Source organism: Nuphar pumila, chromosome 5 (genome assembly GCF_984573655.1).
Source record: "Nuphar pumila chromosome 5, dmNupPumi1.hap1.1, whole genome shotgun sequence".
Classification (NCBI taxonomy): Eukaryota; Viridiplantae; Streptophyta; class Magnoliopsida; order Nymphaeales; family Nymphaeaceae; genus Nuphar; species Nuphar pumila.
Genome location: NC_143253.1, coordinates 114,369,694 through 114,390,911, shown reverse-complemented (window position 1 = coordinate 114,390,911; position 21,218 = coordinate 114,369,694). Strand labels below are relative to the sequence as shown.

The following is a 21,218-nucleotide window of genomic DNA, read 5'->3' as shown; positions in this document are numbered from 1 at the left end:
AATAAATCAAAGTTTATATAATCTCAAAGGTTTAATAAAATATCTCATTAAAATGAGACATCTGATAGTTAGTTTAAAGATCGAAAACGTAGTTAGGGAGGTTTGGGTCAGGGTCCTACCGGGCATCGAGCTCTCGCACCCCATCATTGTTTGTCACCTGCGCCCTATGAAATGAGGTCAAACTCTTGCAAGCAGGTAAGCAAACTTAAGCATTATGCATTATGGTAAGAAATCAAATATCTATCATGTTCTCTAATATGCAATATCAATGTAACTAACATGCTAGACAGATGAAATGACATGTCCATAATCTTGTTAACAACGTCGATAGCATGATCATAATAATGAGATATCAATAAGAATCATAATCTCATAATAACAATAAGAATAACAAGCTGATAATCTCAAACAAATAACAATTAACTATGTCACTTGAGGTTATAATATCCATCCTCTTTTAGGTAAATCATTGTGTGAATGGGTGACATGTGTAGCTCATCTTTATTATGGATAATTTTAATAGTTATGTTCTCGTGTTATACAAGGTGTTAAGTGTTAATAGCTTGTAAAACCTATAAATTTTTAAGAGTAAATAAATAAACTAATTATCTTATTATGATTTAAAAAATGTGTTTTTATCTTTTATTGTAAGTTTTATGTGTTTTATATGCTTAATTCTATTATTCTAACAAATAAGGGTAAAATAATAATTTAAATAAATTTAGTAAATAAAATATTATGAAAATATTCAATTTAAACATTTTAATGAGTCCCAAAAACTATCTTGACAATTTTATGGGGTTTTCAAACTTAACGGGGCAGGTTTTAATGACTCTCGGGATAATTTTATAAAAAGGGTATTTTAGTCATAAAACTAACTACAAGAAATATTTTAATTAAATAAAATATTGTTTAGAACCAAACTTTCATCTAAAATAAGATTTTTATTTACTAAATAGACTTAATTTTAGTTTATCTTGTTTATTTATTTTTGATTTGATTTTTATATAGATTCTTTTTGGTTTATTATTACTTTTTTTTTTATAAAGTTTTTTTTAGTTCCTCGGTCGGGCCGAACCGAACCCGAGCCAGGTCCGATCCGTAACCGATAACCCCCCCTCCTAAACCACTCCCCCCGCTTATTTCATTCTCCCCCTTTCATTTTTCGCAGCCGCCCTCCCCGAGTTTTCTTCTCCTCCTTCCTTCCTCGTTTGCAGATCGTTCGGAGCCGCGCCGACCCTCGCCGGCCGACGCTCCTCCTCTTCTCCGTTTTCCTTTTTTTCCGGTGTCTCCCTCTCGAGTGCTGGCATCACCATTCGAGCCATCGCCGTCGCATTCACTGTTTTTATCAGGGTTCCCCTTTTCGTCCGAGCGCGACCGGATACACCGGTGCCCACCGCCGTTGCCAGAGCCTGCGACAGAGCCACACCGCTGGGAGCCCCAACCATTGTCGGGTAACCATCTTTCTATGCATTGCTGTAGGGTTTTGTTTGCGGGAGTGTGCTTTTGGGGAAACGAAGACCCCGTTCCCCTTTGATTTTGAGAACCCGGTTCCTCTGTAACTTGATATCACGATTGTTGATTTTCGTTTTTATGTGTAAGTTATTAGTAATATGTAGATATGTTTCCGAAATCTTGGATTTCCTGTGTAGATCGAAAGGGGGCCCTCACCATTTCGAAATAGCATTGTTTTTTTTTTTCTCTTTTCTCTGCTGTCCAATTACATGTATTTCCTTGTTGCACGACCTGACAGGGGTTTCACAAGCACGTATGCGCGAGTGCGGAACCGACTGATCGGGATTTTCATTTCTTTCTTCATTTGCACTGTTAAACGCCTAAATTCATGAATGCATGTTCCGCATTTGCTGAGTTTCTTGTTTATAGGATAGCTGATATTTTTTCTTCTGTCTGTCATGCTTCGCGGTTTAGCCTACGCACCCGACTCCTGGCATAAGGAATCGTGCAGGGATGCCTTGGTTCAGCAGTATGTGGATCTTCACTTTAGCAACCACATTATGTTGGTTTTACTGTGTAGGTTCGCATTCCTAAAGAAATAGGAAATTTCTGGTTGAAACCAAATGCCTCGGTTTTTGCACCACCATGAGGGGCAATGCCTTGGACAGCGTGCAGCTCATGGAGTTGCTCCACGCGGCTGCCCAATTTTGTTTGGACTTGTTAGTCGGCTACTTGTTGATTTTTCGCCAATAGGGTTACCAAATTTTGTTTTGATTTTTATCACTCGTGTGCGAAAGCATAATTAGATAAAAGTTATTGTTGTTTGTGCAACACAATAGCACTCTCTCCCTGTGAGAGGGACGATTAGATCGTAGTGTGCGATAATTGCATTAGACTTCCAGAGTCCCGAGTTTTCCTTTACCTTTGATCGCATCGAAAAGGTAAGATTCCTAAACTAATTTTTGTAAGATATTATTCATGTTGTATGATAGATTCTCAAGTTAGTTTGTATGTACACTGAATTCGCACCACGGGCATAGTGTTAAAAATGTATTGTCTGTATATTTGTGCCTTGCAGGTGCGTAACTGAGTAATTGCGCGATGCTTAGTGATAAGCATCACATGCGGCTGAAAATGCCATGCAAAAAGAAAGAAAAATGCAAATGCAAAAGCATACAAATCGGGTAAATACCCGTGATAAGTGGTGAAAGCACACCACAAGTTAATTACGTTCTTGAATGCAACACTTTCCTGCTCACACTCACTTAGTTGTGGAAATGTATGACTGTGCTGCTGGAGTTTGGAGATCATGATGAGCATGATTTGAATGTATGAGAATAAAAGTGCTTTTATTGTTATAATTCGGATACCATGGTATTCATGGTTGTAGTTAGCGAGATATTGGAATGTGTTTACTGCGTGGCTGAAGGCTCCACTTTTATCTAGTATGATTCTTAGAGGGATCAAGCAAAAGTTTTGAGAGAGTTAAAAACTCGTGTAAATTTTACTTTTTGTCTAAATCGTTACATTTAAAGAAGTGTAATACTTTTGAATGAGAACATTTTAAATTCTATCATTTCATTCCTGTTATGTTCTTGCATATGGTTTAGAACTTTAATTTTTTACGTAATTCCTTAATTATCTTAAATCTTGATACATTTTGTCTTTTGCATTTTCTTTTTCTCATGGGAGAAGCCCTTAGAGTAATAGTCTCAATCAAGTTGTGTCTATGGATGATTCTGTACTGAATCTGATACTGTGAGGCTAATATACACTCGCGCTTGCGCTCAGGTGGGTCGTCTAGTATTTGGAACGGTTAGAATGTGGCCTTAGATCAACTCGTTGGCATATTGCTTTTGGAAACCATGTGAATGATTTATATAAATAAAAAGTTTTAAATTTTTCTCAAAATTTGGGGTTTGAGAAATTTTTAAAAGGTTGGATTTTTGAGGAACGTTACAGTTAGATTACTTTATAAGTATCTGAATGACTGTAATGTTGCTTGTTTGTGTGATCGTGTTGTAGTATATGTATTGCTTGTGCTTTTGCGTATGTCTTCTCAAAGATTGATTTGAGATCCGGGTATCATCAACTGCAAATTAAGGCAAAGGATATATCCAAGACTGCGTTTCGCACTCGTTATGGGCATTATGAGTTTGTGGTGATGCCATTTAGACTCACAATTTGTCTAGCCGCATTTATGGATATGATGAATCACATTTTTCAACCATTTATGGATTCTTTTGTGATCATGTTTATCGATGACATCTTGATCTTTTCAGAGAATGAGGTTCAACATCAAGAGTATCTATGTGTTGTTTTGGGGATTCTTAAGGAGCATCAACTCTATGCTAAGTTCTCCAAATGTGAGTTTTGGCTTAGGCAAGTCTCCTTCCTTGGCCATGTGATTTCTGCTGATGGTGTGGCCATTGATCCTGCCAAAGTTGAGGCAGTGTTAGATTTGCAACAATTGTAGAATGTTTGAGATATTAGGGGTTTCCTTGGTCTAGCTGGTTACTACCGACAATTTATTCAAGATTTCTCTCGTATTACTTTACAGATGACGAAACTTCTGACGAAGGGAGTAGTGCAAAGAGAGCTTTCAGATGCTTAAGCAGAAGCTCACTTCAGCTCCAGTTTTGTCTTTGCCATCTGGCAGTAGTGGTTTTGTGGTGTTTTCAGATACTTCTGACACAGGTTTGAGTTGTGTCCTAATGCAGAATGGTAAGGTTATAGCTGATTCATCATGTCAGTTGAAGGTTCACAAGCGCAATTACCCGATAGACGACCTTGAGTTGGCCGCTGTAGTCTTCGCGTTGAAGATATGGCGACATTATTTGTATGGTGAGCAATTTGAAATGTTTACCGATCACAAGAGCTTGAAGTATTTGTTTTCGCAAAAAGAGCTGAATATGTGATAACATAGATGGTTGGAATTTATCAAGGATTACGACTTCTCTTTGTCTTATCATCTAGGTAAGGCAAATGTGGTATCTGATGCGCTTAGTAGAAAGGCTAGTGGTGTTCTATCCAGTTGCCTTAGCGGAGGATGAAAACTACTAGAGGATTTTATTGCGTGGAGGCCCTTTGTTGTGGGCCAGGGCACGATTAAGCTTGCTAGCCTAGTCGTGCAACAAGATATCTTCGACAGGATCATCGTAGCGCAGTCGAAGGACCCTCAATTTGAGAAAATGAAGGCCCTTACCCTGGTGAGCGACACCTCTTTCCACCTTGGAGAGGATGGAGCTATTCGTATGAGAGACCATATTTGGGTACCCAACGATCTTGATTTGAGGCGTGAGCTCCTTGACGAGGCTCACAAATCCTGATATACCATTCACCCTAGCACAACCAAGATGTTTAAGGACCTTTAGAAGAGGTATTCGTGGAATGACATAAAGAAAGATGTCGAAACTTATATTTCGAAGTGTTTGACTTGCCAACAAGTCAAGATCTAGCATCAAAGACCTGGTAGTCTATTGCAACCTATAGAGATTCTGTAGTGGAAATGAAAAGAGATCACTATGGATTTTGTCGTGGGACTACCCAAGACTCGTCGTCAACACGATGCGATTTGGGTAATCATTGATAGATTGACCAAGTCAACACGTTTCTTGTCTATTCGTGTGACTCAAACTCTGGAGAGACTTGCAGTTCTATATATTAAGAAGGTAGTTCGTTTGCATGATGTGCCTATTTCGATCATATTTGATCGCGATACTCATTTTACTTCACGTTTTTTGGGTCAGTTTCAGCAAGCTTTGGGTACGAGGTTGAAGTTTAGCACGACGTTTCACCCTCAGACGGATGGTCAGTCTGAAAGGACCATTCAGACCCTCGAGGATATGCTTCGGGCATGTACTTTAGATTGGAGAGGCGATTGGTATAATCACGTGATTGTCGCTGAGTTCACATATAACAATAGTTATCATGCGAGCATTGGCATGGCACCCTATGAGACACTCTATGGGAGGCCGTGTAGATCGCTTGTTTACTGGGATGATGTCGGCAACCACAGTGTGGAGTTGCCTATGGCAGTTCAGCAGTATACAGATCAGGTACAAATTATTCGTGATCGTTTGCGCACAACACATAGTCGTCAGAAGAGCTACACAGATCATCGTCATAGAGAGCTTACTTTCGAGGTTGATGACCTTGTGTTCATCAAGCTCTCTGGCAAGAAGGGTAAACTCAGTCCAAGGTATGTTGGTGCTTTCAAGGTTCTAGAAAGCATTGGCAAGGCAGCCTATTGCGTGGAATTACCACCGCAGTATTCACAGATTCACGATGTTTTTCACGTGTCCATGCTCAAGAAGTATGTTCATGACCCTTCTCACGTCATTCAGTAAGAGGATGCAGATATTCAGGAGGATCTGTCTATTGTCGAGAGGCTAATTCGCATTGTTGACAGGAAGGAACAGGTTCTGCGAACCAGGACCATTCCTTTTGTCAAGGTTCTTTGGCAGTATCATGGTACCGAGGAGTGCACTTGGGAACCCAAAGCGGGAATGAGAGAGAAGTATCCTCAGTTATTTGTATCTGAGTGAAAATTTCGAGGATGAAATTATGTAAAGTCTGTAAATTTTTAAGAGGAAATAAATAAAGAAATTGCCTTATTGCAAGTTAAAAATATATTTTTTATCTTTTATTGTAAGTTTTATGTATTTTATACGCTTAATTCTATTGTTCTAATAAACAAGGGTAAAATAGTAATTTTAATAAATTTAGTAAATAAAATATCATGAAAATATTCAATTTAAACGTTTTAATGAGTCCCAGAAACCATCTAGACAATTTTATAGGGTTTTTGAACTTAATGGGGGCATGTTTTAATGACTCTCGGGATAATTTTATAAAAGGGTATTTTAGTTATAAAACTAACTACGGGAAATGTTTTAATTAAATAAAATATTGTTTAGAACCAAACTTTCATCTAAAATAAGATTTTTATTCGCTAAATAGACTTAATTTTAGTTTATCTTGTTTATTTATTTTTGCTTTGTTTTTTATATAGATTCTTTTTGGTTTATTATTATTATTTTTTATTTTATAAAGTTCTTTTTAGTTCCCCGGGTTGGGCCGAATCGAACCCAACCTGAATCAGGTCCGATCCAAACCCGATACCCCCCTCCTAAACCACTCCCCCTGCTTATTTCATTCTCCTCCTTTCACTTTTCACAGCCGCCCTCCCCGAGTTTTATTCTCCTCCTTCATTCCCGTTTGCAGATCGGTCGGAGCCACGTCGACCCTCGCCGGTCGACGCCCATCCTCTTCCCATCTTCCTTTTCTCCGTTTTCCTTTTTTTTCGATGTCTCCCGCTTGAGTGCTGGCACCACCATTCGAGCCATCGTCGTCACCGGGTAAATCCCCTCTCCTTTTACCTTCTCCTTCTTCTTCACGTCTCATTCACTGTTTTTCGCAGGGTTCCCCTTTTCGTTAGAGCTCCGACGGGATACACCGATGCCCACTGTTAAATTATGTAATCAAATCATGTAATGTTATATATATATATTATATATATATATAAAGTAATACATATACATATATTAATATATATATGTATATATATCTACTTATTATATATATATATATAATATTTCTTCTAATAGTAGTTGTAGGGGTAGTTTAGTCTTTTTATGCATATTCAATTTCTTGAATATGATTGTAATTTATTTTTGCAAGTTCTTTTTCCTTAAATCTTTTTTTTATTGTTTTGTACAATGTACCTTACCTTGGGGGGGGGGGGGGGGTGGAGGGCAACACACTAGTCGTTGGACGCCCTCCAACGGTCACATTTGTGACCGTTGGAGGGGCTCTAGCGACTAGACTATATGTGGAGCCCCTCCCAAGGCTCTCTCTTGCCCTATAAATAAGGGCTTCTCCCCTTGTATTTTTGTAAGGCTTTGGGATTATAGCACAAGCTTGTGTTAGTGAAACTTATGACTTTTAGGTTCGTATTTGTGCATTTGTGAGTTTGTGTTGTGCATTGTGTGCACAAGTGTTTCAAGTGTTCTTGTTGGGCGTTTGTATATGCATTTATTTTCAAGAATATTGTAATATTGTAATATTGTTCGTAGTATCTTGGTGGAGATACTTTCACATGGTATCAGAGCCTCGTTTGAAGGAGGATCATGTGTTTCTTCTCTTTTGAAGTACCTCGAAAAACATGCCTTCAAGCTATTGGAGTTTGGAGTGGATCATTTCCTTCGGGCAATATTTTAGAAGCCTCTTTTGATAAGAAAAAGTTGAAAAGCCTTTGAGGTACGTGTTGTTTCTCATAATCTCTCATCTCTAATGGGTGAAACAGACTCCCATTTCTCTCTTGGGTTCAAACTCAATGGGTCCAACTATCATGTTTGGGTCGGTAACATGGAAGCTCACATAAAAGGAAAAGGGTTTTGAGGATATGTCCAAGGCTCGATTCCCGAACCGGAACCCAAGATAACTTCAATAGAAGAAGGAGAGATAAAGATTCTTGAAGGAGATAAAAGAACCAAGGCCCTTGAAGAATATACGAAAAAGCATGAAGAATGGGAAATGAGGAATTTTAAAATCCTCTCTTGGATATTCTCATCCGTTGAAACGAGAATCAATGCAAATATCATAAAGTTCAAGAAGGCTTTTCAAGCATGGGAATATCTTGAGAAGATATTAGAGAGTACTTTGCCGAGCTCTCTTGTATTTGGGATGAGCTTGCTATGCTCGAACCCAAATGGAGTCGTGAAGCCATAGGGCTTCGTCACAAACAATTGGAAGAAGATAGTTTTTTTAATTTTTTAAATGGGCTTAGGCCCGAATTCGAACAAATCCGATATTCTCTTTTATCCGTTTTTTCTTCTTCCCCTCTTTAAGATGTATTAACTAAGTTAAGTGGGGAAGAAACTCGGATGAGTATAAGCAAGAATACCTCAAGTGTATTAGCCACACCTTCAAATAATGAAGATAATGAAGGTGTAAATGCCGTTTCAAGACCGAGAAACAACCTAAAGACATACAAACCTCCTCATTTCAAAAACCAAAATCCAAGTGGACAAGGATGTAGGTGGGACTATAGCAAGCTTACCTGCTACTTTTTGTAAGGAACCGGGGCATATCAAACCCATTTGTCCAAAGTTAAAAAAGCTTCTTGCCATGACCACTACATCTCAAGAAGGCCCATCATCTTCAAATGAAGCCCTCTCTCTTCAACAAATCGTAGATGCTCTTCAACCCCTTCTAAAAGGGGCCACTTCCGGTGCGACCATGTCAACCTCCTCTCCCCCCGGTAAGACTTTTTGGCTTTTGGATTCGGGTGCTTCCTTTCATATGACTCCAAATTTTAATTCTTTTTTCGAGTATATAAAAAATCTCCTTCCATCCTTTGTTTCAACCGCGGATGGAACATCTCTTGAAGTAAAATGAATGAGTAACTTTGAAAAACAAGGATTCTTTATTTCAAAAATTAGATTTATACCCAAATTAAACTTAAATTTACTTTCCGTTTCTCAACTTTCGGATCATGGGTGTGATATAAAATTCTCATCCAACAAATGTTGAATACAGGATCGCCAGTCCGGGAGATTGATTGGGGAAGGCTCTAGGAAGGGGGATTTTTACTATGTCTATTCTCTTCAAGTTCTAAAGAATCTTTTTTGTAATGTTGTCCAAAAAAATATTAATGTATGTCACAAAAGACTTGGACATCCAAATATTGTAAAAATTTTCCATTTGCATTTTGTCAAAAGTTTATGCAAAAGTGATTTCACTTGTAATGATTGTATACTTGGGAAAATGAAAAAATTAGTTTCTTTCAAGGAACTATGTTTACAACTAGACCATTTGAAATTGTCCATTCTGATGTATGGGGTCCGACACCAGTTTTATCAAAAGGTGGATTTGCTTATTATGTTATTTTTGTTGACGATTATACGAGCTATTGTTGGATTTATTTTCTTAAACACAAAAATGAAGTTTTTTCAACTTTTAAAACCTATCATATGATGATTAAGAATCAGTTTAATGGGAATCTCAAAATTTTTAGAACTGACTCAGGTGGAGAATACCTTTCATATGATTTCAAAAACTACCTTGAAAATTATGGTATTCTCCACCAAAGATCTTGTCCAAAAATCCCTCAACAAAACGGGTTAGCCGAAAGAAAGCATAGACATATAATAGAAACAACCCAAACTTTGTTGGTCTCTCAAAACATCCCAAAAGGTTTTTGGGCTGAAGCTGCTCTTGCATCTGTTTATCTGATAAATCGGCTACCCTCTAAAAACTTGAACAATATCTCACCTTTTGAAAAACTCTATACTAAAGAACCTGACTATAGTCGATTAAGAATATTTGGTTGTAAATGCTTTGTTCTTACTGATAAGAACGATAAGCTCTCACCTAAAACGATTCCTTGTGCTTTTCTTGGATATTCCGAAACCCATAAGGGGTTTCGTTGTTATGATATCAAGAATGATAAGTTGTATGTCTCAAGAAATGTGAGTTTTCTGGAAAATGTGAATGGTTTTGAAAAAGGTGAATCCTATGAAGATAACATGGATTATTCTTTCCTATTTGAAATGTTAGCTCATGATGATGACAATGAGGATAGTGATGATGTTCTTACTCTTAATGACATCAATTAAAATGAAGATAGTTCCCCTTCTCTTCCCTTGGTACCTCAACATAGTAATCAAGAAGATTTAAGAGAACCTATAACATATATCCATAGAGATAGAAGTAATTTCAGGAGTGCTATTGAAAAATACAGTGAACCTAGTAGTTCTAGTTCAACAAATGATCTACGAAGAACTGAGAGAAGTAGAAGAGTACCCTCTAGGTTTGTCTTATTTGATTCTTTTTCACCCGGATATAGGGCTTGTCTTAGCGCTATTCACTCTTACTTTGAACCAAGGAATTTTGAGGAAGTTAAAAAATATATAGAATGACAAAAAGCTATGCAAAATGAACTCACTCCTCTTAGGAAAACAGAGACATGGGAATTTCAAACTCTACCTATTGGAAAAAAAATCATAGGCTGTCGTTGGGTATTTAAGGTTAAGACTAAGAGCGATGGATCTCTGGAGAGATATAAAGCTCGATTAGTTGCTAAAGGGTATAGTCAAGAGTATGAGATTGACTATGAAGAAACTTTTGCGCCCGTTGCTCGAATGGTCACTGTCCGATGTCTCATCTCTGTTGCTTGTATCAACAAATGAAACATCTATCAAATGGATGTTAAAAGTGCTTTTCTAAATGGTGATTTGAATGAAGAGGTTTACATGGATGCTCCACCTGGAATGAAGATTCTCAAAGGGAAGGTGCGCCTTAGGAAAACCCTTTATGACTTAAAACAAGCCCCTAAGGCTTTGTATGACAGGTTTAACTCCGTAATGATAGAAAATGGTTTTTCATCTTGCTTTACTGATACTGCTTTATTTGTTAAGAAATCTAATGCAGAGATTGTTATTTTACTTCTATATGTGGATGATATGCTTATAACCGGAAGTGATTCTAAAGGGGTTAAAAGCATAAAATCAATTTTAAAGGATAAGTTTGAAATGTCTGACTTGGGTTTTCTAACTTATTTTTTGGGTATTGAAGTAGCTTACTCTTATAGAGGGTGTTTTTTATCTCAAACTAAGCTTGCGTCTGAGATTATTAACAGGTCAGGTATTACTGATTATAAGGTTTGTGAAACTCCTGTTATAGTAGGAGCTAAAATGAAGATTGATGATGGTGTTCTTCTCTCCGATTCTACTCCATACAGACAGCTTGTAGGACCATTGATGTATCTGAGTATTATAAGACCAGATATCTCACATGCAGTTCATACAACAAGCTAGTTTCAGCATGCACCAACCTCTGTTCACATGAGTGCTATTTTACGAGTCGTAAGTTATATAAAGGGCACTCTAAGGGATTTTTCTTATCATCTTCCTCTGATTTAAAATTAAATACATATACTGACTCTGCCTGTGTATAACTGTTTAGTTATACATTGCCGGTCCCAAGCCCGGATAAAGGAGGAGGGTTGCGGTAGGCCGGTGACAACCAACATAAAAACTTAGTCATACCCTATGAATATGAACCAATATGAGAATTTCGTTGGGGCGTTCCCTACTGAGCGACACGTTGTACTCTATAGGCTCGGAGGCAGTGATAAATGGGCAAGGGTTGCTAGGTCGTCGCCCGGAAGCGACGCGTCACACTGGCGCCCGGGTGTGGTGTCAAATAGGAAAGGGTTCCCTCACTTTGTTGGACGGGTGGGGGTATAGAAGTTAGTCCAAGACCATAAAATTAGGTTAGCCACTTGGAACATAGGGTCTTTAACTGGTAAGTTGGTAGAGTTAGTAGATGTTATGTGTAGGAGAAATATTGATATTTTATGTCTACAAGAGACCAAATTGGTAGGTGAGAAGGCAAAAGTGATAGAACCTTGGGGATATAAGATTTGGTATACAGGAATAAATAGAAATAAGAATGGAGTAGGGATTGTTATGAGTCGTGAGTTTATAGATAATGTAGTTGAGGTCCATAGGAAGGGTGATAGGATTTTACTTATTAAATTAGTATTAGGTACGTATATTATTAATATTATTAGTGTTTTTACACCTCAAGTAGGTTTAGATGATTCCATTAAGCATCAATTTTGGGAAGATTTAGATGGAGTAGTACAAGGGATATCTTATGGAGAAAAGCTTTTAATCGGCGGTGACCTTAATGGACATGTAGGCATTAGTAGGGATGAATTTAAGAGTATCCATAGAGGCTATGATATATGAGAAAAAAACGAAAGTGGAGAAATGATTTTAGATTTTGGTTTGTCCTATGATATGGTCTTAGCAAACACTTGGTTTAGGAAGAGGGAGTCTCACCTAATAACATTTAAAAGTGGGGTTAATACGAGTCAGATAGATTTTTTCCTACTTAGAAAGAGAGATAGGGGTTGTTGCATCGATTGTAAGGTTATACCGGGAGAAAGTGTAGTTACACAACATAGAGTCTTAATTTTAAATCTTAGAATTGGACAATGCCGCAAAAAGGATAGACATAGGATAGATCCTAGAATTAAGTGGTGGGCACTTAAAGGAGCTAAACAAAGAATGTTTGTAAAGTAGGTAGTTAAGGAAGTTGATTGGTGCCTCGAGGAGGATTCAGAATAAATGTGGAATAAGATAGCGGGTGGCATGAGAAAGATGGCTAAGGAGGTATTGGGTGAGTCTAAAGGCGGTGCACCGCTAGGTAAGGATACATCATGGTGGAACGAGGATGTCAAATTAGCTATTAAGGTTAAAAGAGTGTTATAGAAATCTAAGAGTCGTGATAATGAGAATTTGGAGAAGTATATGATAGCAAAGAAGGAAGCTGAAAAAGTAGTTCGAAACGCGAGGGATAAGGTATATAAGGAGGTTTATGGCAAGTTGGATACCAAAGAGGGCGAGAACGATATTTATAGGCTTGCTAAGATGAGAGATAGGAAATTGAGGGATCTGGGTATGGTTAGATGTATCAAAGATGAAACACAAAGGGTTTTAGTCAAAGATGAAGAGATTAAAGAGAAATGAAAAAATTATTTTGATAAGCTATTTAATGGAAGTCATGCTCAGGATCTTGGAGACTTGTTCATTCCTTTTTATGAGATGAATCGTGACTTCATGCACAAGATTCAAAAGAAAGAAATTGCAGAGGCTTTGAAGAAAATGAAATCAAGAAGGGCCGTTGGCCCAGATGGTATACCTATCGAGGCTTAGAAATGCTTGGGAGAGAAAGGTTTAGAATGGTTATCAAATCTTTTTAACAAGATTTTGCGAACAAATAAGATGCCTAATGAGTGGAGGAAGAGTACTTTGGTGCCTCTATATAAGAATAAGGGTGATATACAAGATTGCACAAACTATCGTGGTATAAAACTCATGAGTCATACTATGAAACTTTGGGAGAGGGTGATTGAGTCTAGGTTATGGAAGGTTGTCATGGTATCAGAGAATCAATTTGGTTTTATGCCTGGAAGATCAACTATGAAAGCTATACATCTTCTTAGACAACTTATTGAGAGAAATAGAGAGAGGAACAAAGATTTGTATATGGTTTTTATTGATTTGGAGAAGGCATACGATAGAGTACCTAGGGACGTTCTCTGGTGGACAATGATGAAGAAAGGTGTTTCTCTCAAGTACATTAGTATAATTAAAGATATGTACGAAGGAGTAGTAATCATTGTCCGCACTTGTGAAGGGGTGACAACCAATTTTCCTATAACGGTTGGGTTACATCAAGGATTTGCTTTAAGCCCTTTCCTATTTGCTATGGTGATGGATGAGCTTACGAGATCAATTCAAGAAAAGGTGCCATGGTGTATGTTGTTTGCTGATGATATTGTTTTGATTGATGAGTCTAGAGCTGGGGTTAATGCTAAGTTAGAATTATGGAGACAGACATTGGAAGCAAGAGGTTTTAAGTTGAGTAAGAGTAAGACAAAATATATGGAATGTCGGTTTAGTACGCAACGAAGTAGTGATGAGAGTGTAGTGAAGCTTGGTGAGCAAGAAATACTGGTGGATGACTGTTTCAAATATTTGGGATCTATCATTCAAAAGTATGGAGAAATTGATGGAGATGTAAATCATAGGATAAAGGTTGGGTGGATGAAATGGAAAAGTGCAACTGGAGTGCTGTGCGATCATAGAATGCTATTGCGGTTGAAGGAAAAGTTTTATAGGACAACTATTAGTCCCGCTTTACTATATGGTACAGAATGTTGGGCTGCCAAGAGACATTATATTAAAAAAATGAGTGTAGCTGAGATGCGTATGCTTAGATGAATCTGTGGAAATACAATAAAAGATAAGATTCAGAACGAGGAGATATGTAAGAAGGTAGGCGTTGCACCCATTGAAAATAAGATGAGAGAGAATCGTTTACGGTGGTTTGGACATATTCGGCGAAGGCCTAATGATGCTCCAGTTAGAAGGATGGAGAAATGAGAAAATATATTAGTTAAAAGAGGTCGGGGTAGGCCTAGGAAGACTTGGATGGAGATGATAGGAAAGGATATGAATGCTTTGAACCTCACCGAGGATATGACATTGAATAAAAATGATTGGAGGAGAAGGATTCATGTGGAAGACACAGAATGATTTTCTTTGTTGGTTCATATCGCCGACCCCAATTATTTTGGGATGAAGGCGTAGTTGTTGTTGTATACTGACTTTGATTGGGGAGGTGACCCAAATAACCGTTACTACACCACTGGTTTTTGTGTGTTTTTAGGAGATTCGCTGATTTTATGGAGATGTAAGAAGCAACAAAATGTGTCTCTATCATCAACTGAAGCCGAATATCGTGCCATGACGACTACAACTATGAAAATTGTATGGGTCCATCAGTTGCTGGAAGATATGGGGATCACAATAGAAGGGCCCCACCAAGCTATGTTGTGACAACAAAAGTGCGATTTATATTGCTAAGAATCACACTTTCCATGAGCAAACCAAACACATAGAAATGAATTATCATTATGTTCGTGAGGCGTATCTCAAAGGAGTCATTGACCTTCCATATGTCATATCAGAATATCAGTTGGCGGATTTCTTCACTAAGGCTTTGTGTGCTCCGCGCTTCAACTTCCTTCTTAGCAAACTTTCGGTCATCTTGCCCTAAGTTTGAGGGGGGTGTTAAATTATGTAATCAAATCATGTAATGTTATATATATATATTATATATATATAAAGTAATACATATACATATATTAATATATATGTATATGTATCTACTTATTATATATATAAAATATATATTTCTTCTAATAGTAGTCGTAGGGGTAGTTTAGTCTTTTTAGTCATATTCAATTTCTTGAATATGATTGTAATTTATTTTTCCTTTTTCCTTAAATCTTTTTTATTGTTTTGTACAATGCACCTTTCCTTAGGGGGGGAGGGGGGCAACACACTAGTCGTTGGACCCCATCCAACGACTATGTTTGGAGCCCCTCCCAAGGCTCTCTCTTGCCCTATAAATAAGGGATTCTCCCCTTGTATTTGTAAGGCTTTGGGATTATATCCCAAGCTTGTGTTAGTGGAACTTATGACTTTTGGGTTCGTATTTGTGCATTTATGAGTTTGTGTTGTGCATTGTGTGCCCAAGTGTTCTTATTGGGCGTTTGTATATGCATTTATTTTCAAGAATATTGTAATATTGTTCGTAGTATCTTGTTGGAGATAATTTCACACCCACCGCCGTTGCCAGAGCCCGCGACAACGCCACACCGTCTGGAGCCCCAACCATTGTCAGGTAACCATCTCTCTATGCATTGCTGTAGGGTTTTATTTGCGGGAGTGTGCTTTTGGGGAAATGAAGACCCCGCTCCCCTTTGATTTTGAGAAACCGGTTTTCCCTTTTGATTTTGAGAACCCGGTTCCTCAGTAACTTGATATCACGATTGTTGATTTTCGTTTTTATGTGTAAGTTATTAGTAATATGTAGATATGTTTTCAAAATCTGGGATTTCCTGTGTAGATCGAAAGGGGGCCCTCACCATTTCGAAATAGCATTGTTTTTTTTTTCTCTTTTCTCTGCTGTCCAATTACATGTATTTCCTTGTTGCATGACCTGACAGGGGTTTCACAAGCACGTATGCGCGAGTGCGGAACCGACTGATCGGGATTTTCATTTCTTTCTTCATTTGCACTGTTAAACGCCTAAATTCATGAATGCATGTTCCGCATTTGCTGAGTTTCTTGTTTATAGGATAGCTGATATTTTTTCTTCTGTCTGTCATGCTTCGCGGTTTAGCCTACGCACTCGACTCCTGGCATAAGGAATCGTGAAGGGATGCCTTGGTTCAGCAGTATGTGGATCTTCACTTTAGCAACCACATTATGTTGGTTTTACTGTGTAGGTTCGCATTCCTAAAGAAATAGGAAATTTCTGGTTGAAACCAAATGCCTCGGTTTTTGCACCACCATGAGGGGCAATGCCTTGGACAGCGTGCAACTCGTGGAGTTGCTCCACGCGGCTGCCCAATTTTGTTTGGACTTGTTAGTCGGCTACTTGTTGATTTTTCGCCAATAGGGTTACCAAATTTTGTTTTGATTTTTATCGCTCGTGTGCGAAAGCATAATTAGATAAAAGTTATTGTTGTTTGTGCAACACAATAGCACTCTCTCCTTGTGAGAGGGACGATTAGATCGTAGTGTGCGATAATTGAATTAGACTTCCAGAGTACCGAGTTTTCCTTTACCTTTGATCGCATCGAAAAGGTAAGATTCCTAAACTAATTTTTGTAAGATATTATTCATGTTGTATGATAGATTCTCAAGTTAGTTTGTATGTACACTATATTCGCACCACGGGCATAGTGTTAAAAATGTATTGTATTGTCTGTATATTTGTGCCTTGCAGGTGCGTAGCAGAGTAATTGCGCGATGCTTAGTGATAAGCATCGCATGCGGCTGAAAATGCCATGCAAAAAGAAAAAGAAAAATGCAAATGCAAAAGCATACAAATCGGGTAAATTTTACTTTTTGTCTGAATCCTTGCTATTGAAGAAGAGTAATACTTTTGAATGAAAACATTTTAAATGTTGCCATTTTATTCCTGTTATGATCTTGCATATGGTTCAGAACTTTAAATTTTTACGTAACTCCTCAATTATCTTAAATCTTGATACATTTTGTCTTCCGCATTTTCTTTTTCTTATGGGAGAAACCCTTAGAGTAATAGTCCCAATCAAGTTGTGTCTATGGATGATTCTGTACTAAATCTGATACTGGGAGGCTAATATACACTGGTGCTTGCGCTCAAGTGGACCGTCTAATATTTTGAACGGTTGGAATGTGACCATAGATGAACTCGTTGGTATATTACTTTTGATAACCATGTGAATGGCTTATATAAATAAAAAGTTTTAATTTTTTCTCAAAATTTAGGGTTTGGAAAAGTTTTAAAAGGTTGAATTTTTGAGGGACGTTACATAGCCCCATACCAGAGTTGCCAGACGAGGAAGCGAGAGCGGGAAGCGATACGGGAAGCAGAAGCGGGAAGCGAGGCACTTCTAAAATTTTAGGAAGCGGGAAGCGCGGGCCGACTTAGGAGCGAATCAGGAAGCGTCTCGGAAGTGACCGAAGAAGCGTCTCGGAAGCGAAGTAGAAAGCGCCATAGGATTCGAGTGAGAAGCGAAAGGGAAGCGAATAATAATCGAAAGGGAAACAAAAATATAATTATAATATTATATATTTTTATTTTATCAAAAAATAAGATTGATGCCATCGTTAACAAAATAAAACATGTATCTAAGACAATAAATAATATAAGTTGTAATTATCTAACAAATGCATCATATTGCAACTGTCAAGCATTTAAAAAATCATACGTCAAAAGAAGATCATAATTCACATTCTTGTTGCAACCATTTAACAAATGCATGCAAGCAATAAATAATGCATTAATAAAACAATTAAATTTAATAAAAAAGTGTATATTTTTCAATGAAAGAATCAAATGACTTGTTATTTGATGTTGTGATTGTTGTAAATCTTGTCATCTCTGCAACATAGAAAATGAGAAATCAATAAACTCAAAGATTATATAAAGATATGGTTAAATTTTTAATCTATAAATTTTTAAACAGTAAATTATAAGCTACAAAGTTCTAAACTCTAAAATTAAAATTAACATAATCCACCACTTCACTTCATCATGCAAGATTCAAAATAAAAGTACATATCAAACCAACAAAATATTACAAGATCATGACAAAAAAGTAACATAAAAGTTTTTAAGTTGGATTACTCCAACTACATCATCAAAAAAATAATTAATAATTCAAGAGTTCATTAATCTATCATCTTTCTCTTCCCCTTCAAGTCAGCAATAGATCACAAACTTTCTGCATCATCACGTGTGTCTTGTCCTCCACGACCATGTCTTCTGCTCCTTCCTTTATTTCCTATAATGAATACGTTAAAAAATTAAAATGTTCAAAAATCATATTTTAAAATATAAAAACACAATATCAACATACCTTGCCTAGGTCTCCTGCTAAAGAAACGATCAATCCGACATTGAGGAACTAATGGTCGCTCTTGTATATCTGCAGTTCTATTAGCTCTGTTGGATTGATTTGTATCCTCTTCAACTTCATTTTTACGTATGATTATTGGAGGTAATGGACCTCTTGTTTGTGCATCTTTGGGTTTGAATTTGGAAATAATGCTTGATTGTTGTGCACTATCATCCAAATCTCTCCAACGCATGTCCTCTAATCTCAACGTATTTTCTTCTACAATAGGAAGTTCTGGATTGATATCCTATTTTCGACTAGGACCTTCTTTGTAGCGATTGTTGTACCTTTTTATAACAAGGATATAAAACATGAATGATAATAAATAATCATTGATAGAAAAAAAGAAAAAAATGCCAAAACAAAAGTACAACATAATTTAATCATACATGTCAATCAATCGAAGATTGAAATGAATATACACTAAGGTATCAACACGATCTTCATTGAGCCTATTTCTTTTAACATTGTGAATATAACTATAGGTGCTCCACACTCTTTCTGCAGAAGATGTGATAATAGGTTGAGATAAAACCTTAATGGCTAATGCTCTCAACTCAGGTGTATCACCACCATAAAAACGCCACCAATTAAGCACCGACATTGTAGGATTCAGTGCATCCATTCTTGCTGCATTTCGGCTAAATCTTCCACTTCTTGATGCAAAAGGCATAAGTTGTGACCTATAAAGTGTAGATAACTCTTCATTTCCAACAGATATCGCCTCAAGCGCGAGCATTGCACCGTGTAAGATATCATTATCCTTTTCTGCAAAAAAAAAGTTTAATAACTATAATAAGAAAATGCAAATAAAATAATAAAATAATTAAATCGTTAAACTTTAAACTTTATTAAATAGATAGAATAAAATTTTTACCAGGAGAAACTCGTTTGACCCCTCCTGCTGCTGGGATCTTGAGATACTTCGACTCGTAATATTTTGGAGTAAGCATGTGGGCTAAACTATGGAGAGGCATATTCATTCTATCCCATCTATTTGAGACAATCTTATGAATCTTTTCATACAAATCTGGTTGTCCTTTTAGATTGTCTTTGATTTCCCCAACATGTTGTCCATGCTTTCATACACTTCACCAATTATAGGGCCTTCCTGATCACAAAATTTAATCATCTTATATATGGGTTTTGTAATCAATAATGCTAAACGTACAAAATCCCAATATTCTTCGTCAAGAACAATTGTTTCTGTTGTAACAACCCTTTTTTTCATAGTTTCATCCGTGCATGACTGCTTCCACTCACTCCATCTATCTGAAATTACTGTGAGCCTCAAGCTCTCCCTCACATCAAGCAAGCGCTTCAAAGTAGTATAATGTGAAGCAAACCTTGTTTTTGCAATCTTTATTAACTCTAATTTTTCATTGCTTCTAAAGATTGCTAGTGCCTTTGAATGATTTGTAATATACTTCACAATTTATTTACTCTGCAAATATGTTTTCCCCAACCAATAAAACTCATGTGCCAAATCCTTAAAGATCAAATTAAGTGTGTGCACAACACAAGGTGACCAAAAAATATATTTATACGTTTGTTTTAACTCTTCACCTGCTAACTTGCAATTTGTTGTATTGTCTGAAATCACTTGCACTACATTAGAAGGCCCCACAAGTCTAAATCCCGTCTTCAAAAAGTCGGCAATGTTTGTAGCTGACTGTTGCACATTAGAAAAATCGCTTGCATATAAAAATATAGAGCCAAAACAGTCTGAGGCAAGTATATTTATCAAGTGTTTGTTCTTGATATTTGTCCAACCATTTGAGACAATGGAAACTCCAAACTCAAACTTTTTTCAAAATTCATTTAACTCTCTGTGAACACACTCTTTTTCACTGTCAAGCAATGTTGTTAGTGCTTTTTCATATGATGGGGGTTTATATCCAGGCACTTTACTAACTGCAGATATCATCTCTTCCCAATATGGTGATCGAAGCACATTGAAAGGTATGCCAAAAATCTGATAATTTTGTGATCTACATCATCTCTTTCTACCTTTTTAAAGGTATCACGCAGTGTTGTGAGAGGCGTACACCTCAGTATTTGAAGCGTACGCCTCACAGGCGAGGCACACGATCAAGGTACTGAGGCGCACACTCAGTACCTGAAGCGCTGCCTCCTCAACGGTGATTTTGAGATTTTCTTTTTTTAACAGTCTTGCTCAGGTAAAAAATGATGAAGATATCGAGCAATTTACAACATTATGCCTAACTTATCATCCATTTACAAAAGGCCGTTTGATTTCAGGGCTATTACATTAAACAACCTCTTTATTTATTTTTGTCAAGGTACTTTATCTGGATGCATTTTAATGGTAGCCTGAGGTATAAAATGGTGTTTTTTTTTCCAGTTTTTGTTGGACTTCCAGGCTTATATGTATAAGTTTTAATTAAACAAAAAAACTTCTGAGGGGCTGGGCTGGTCTGTCGGCGACCTCATGGATCTGTCGGCGGCCTTTTTTTATATATACATGAAAAAATTGCTCTCAAGATCAGATGTAGCCAGTGAGGGTCTGTCGGCAGCCTCATGATACTGACTATAGATCGTCGTCCTCCAATGCATAATTTGGTATACTCTCCTCTTCCTCTTTGAGTACCGCGGTGCGTGGTTTTTCATCGGCGAGCAGTTCTTGGAAAACACTGCAAGCATCATCTCATTCAAGGTCGATTCTGACATCGCCTCCCTGTTCGGCCCCGATCAGTTAATGGCG

The 21,218-nt window shown here is 37.3% G+C and overlaps 1 protein-coding gene across 1 annotated transcript in view; it reads left to right on the top strand.

Moving 5' to 3' along the window:
- Window positions 1-1,155: 1,155 nt before the first annotated feature.
- LOC149838226 (protein FAR1-RELATED SEQUENCE 5-like) overlaps window positions 1,156-21,218 on the top strand; it is a 38,355-nt gene continuing 18,292 nt past the window's right edge. The window contains exon 1 of the mRNA XM_090006460.1: window positions 1,156-1,454. The gene's annotated coding sequence lies outside the window, so the exon portion shown is untranslated. The remainder of the gene's footprint in view (window positions 1,455-21,218) is intronic.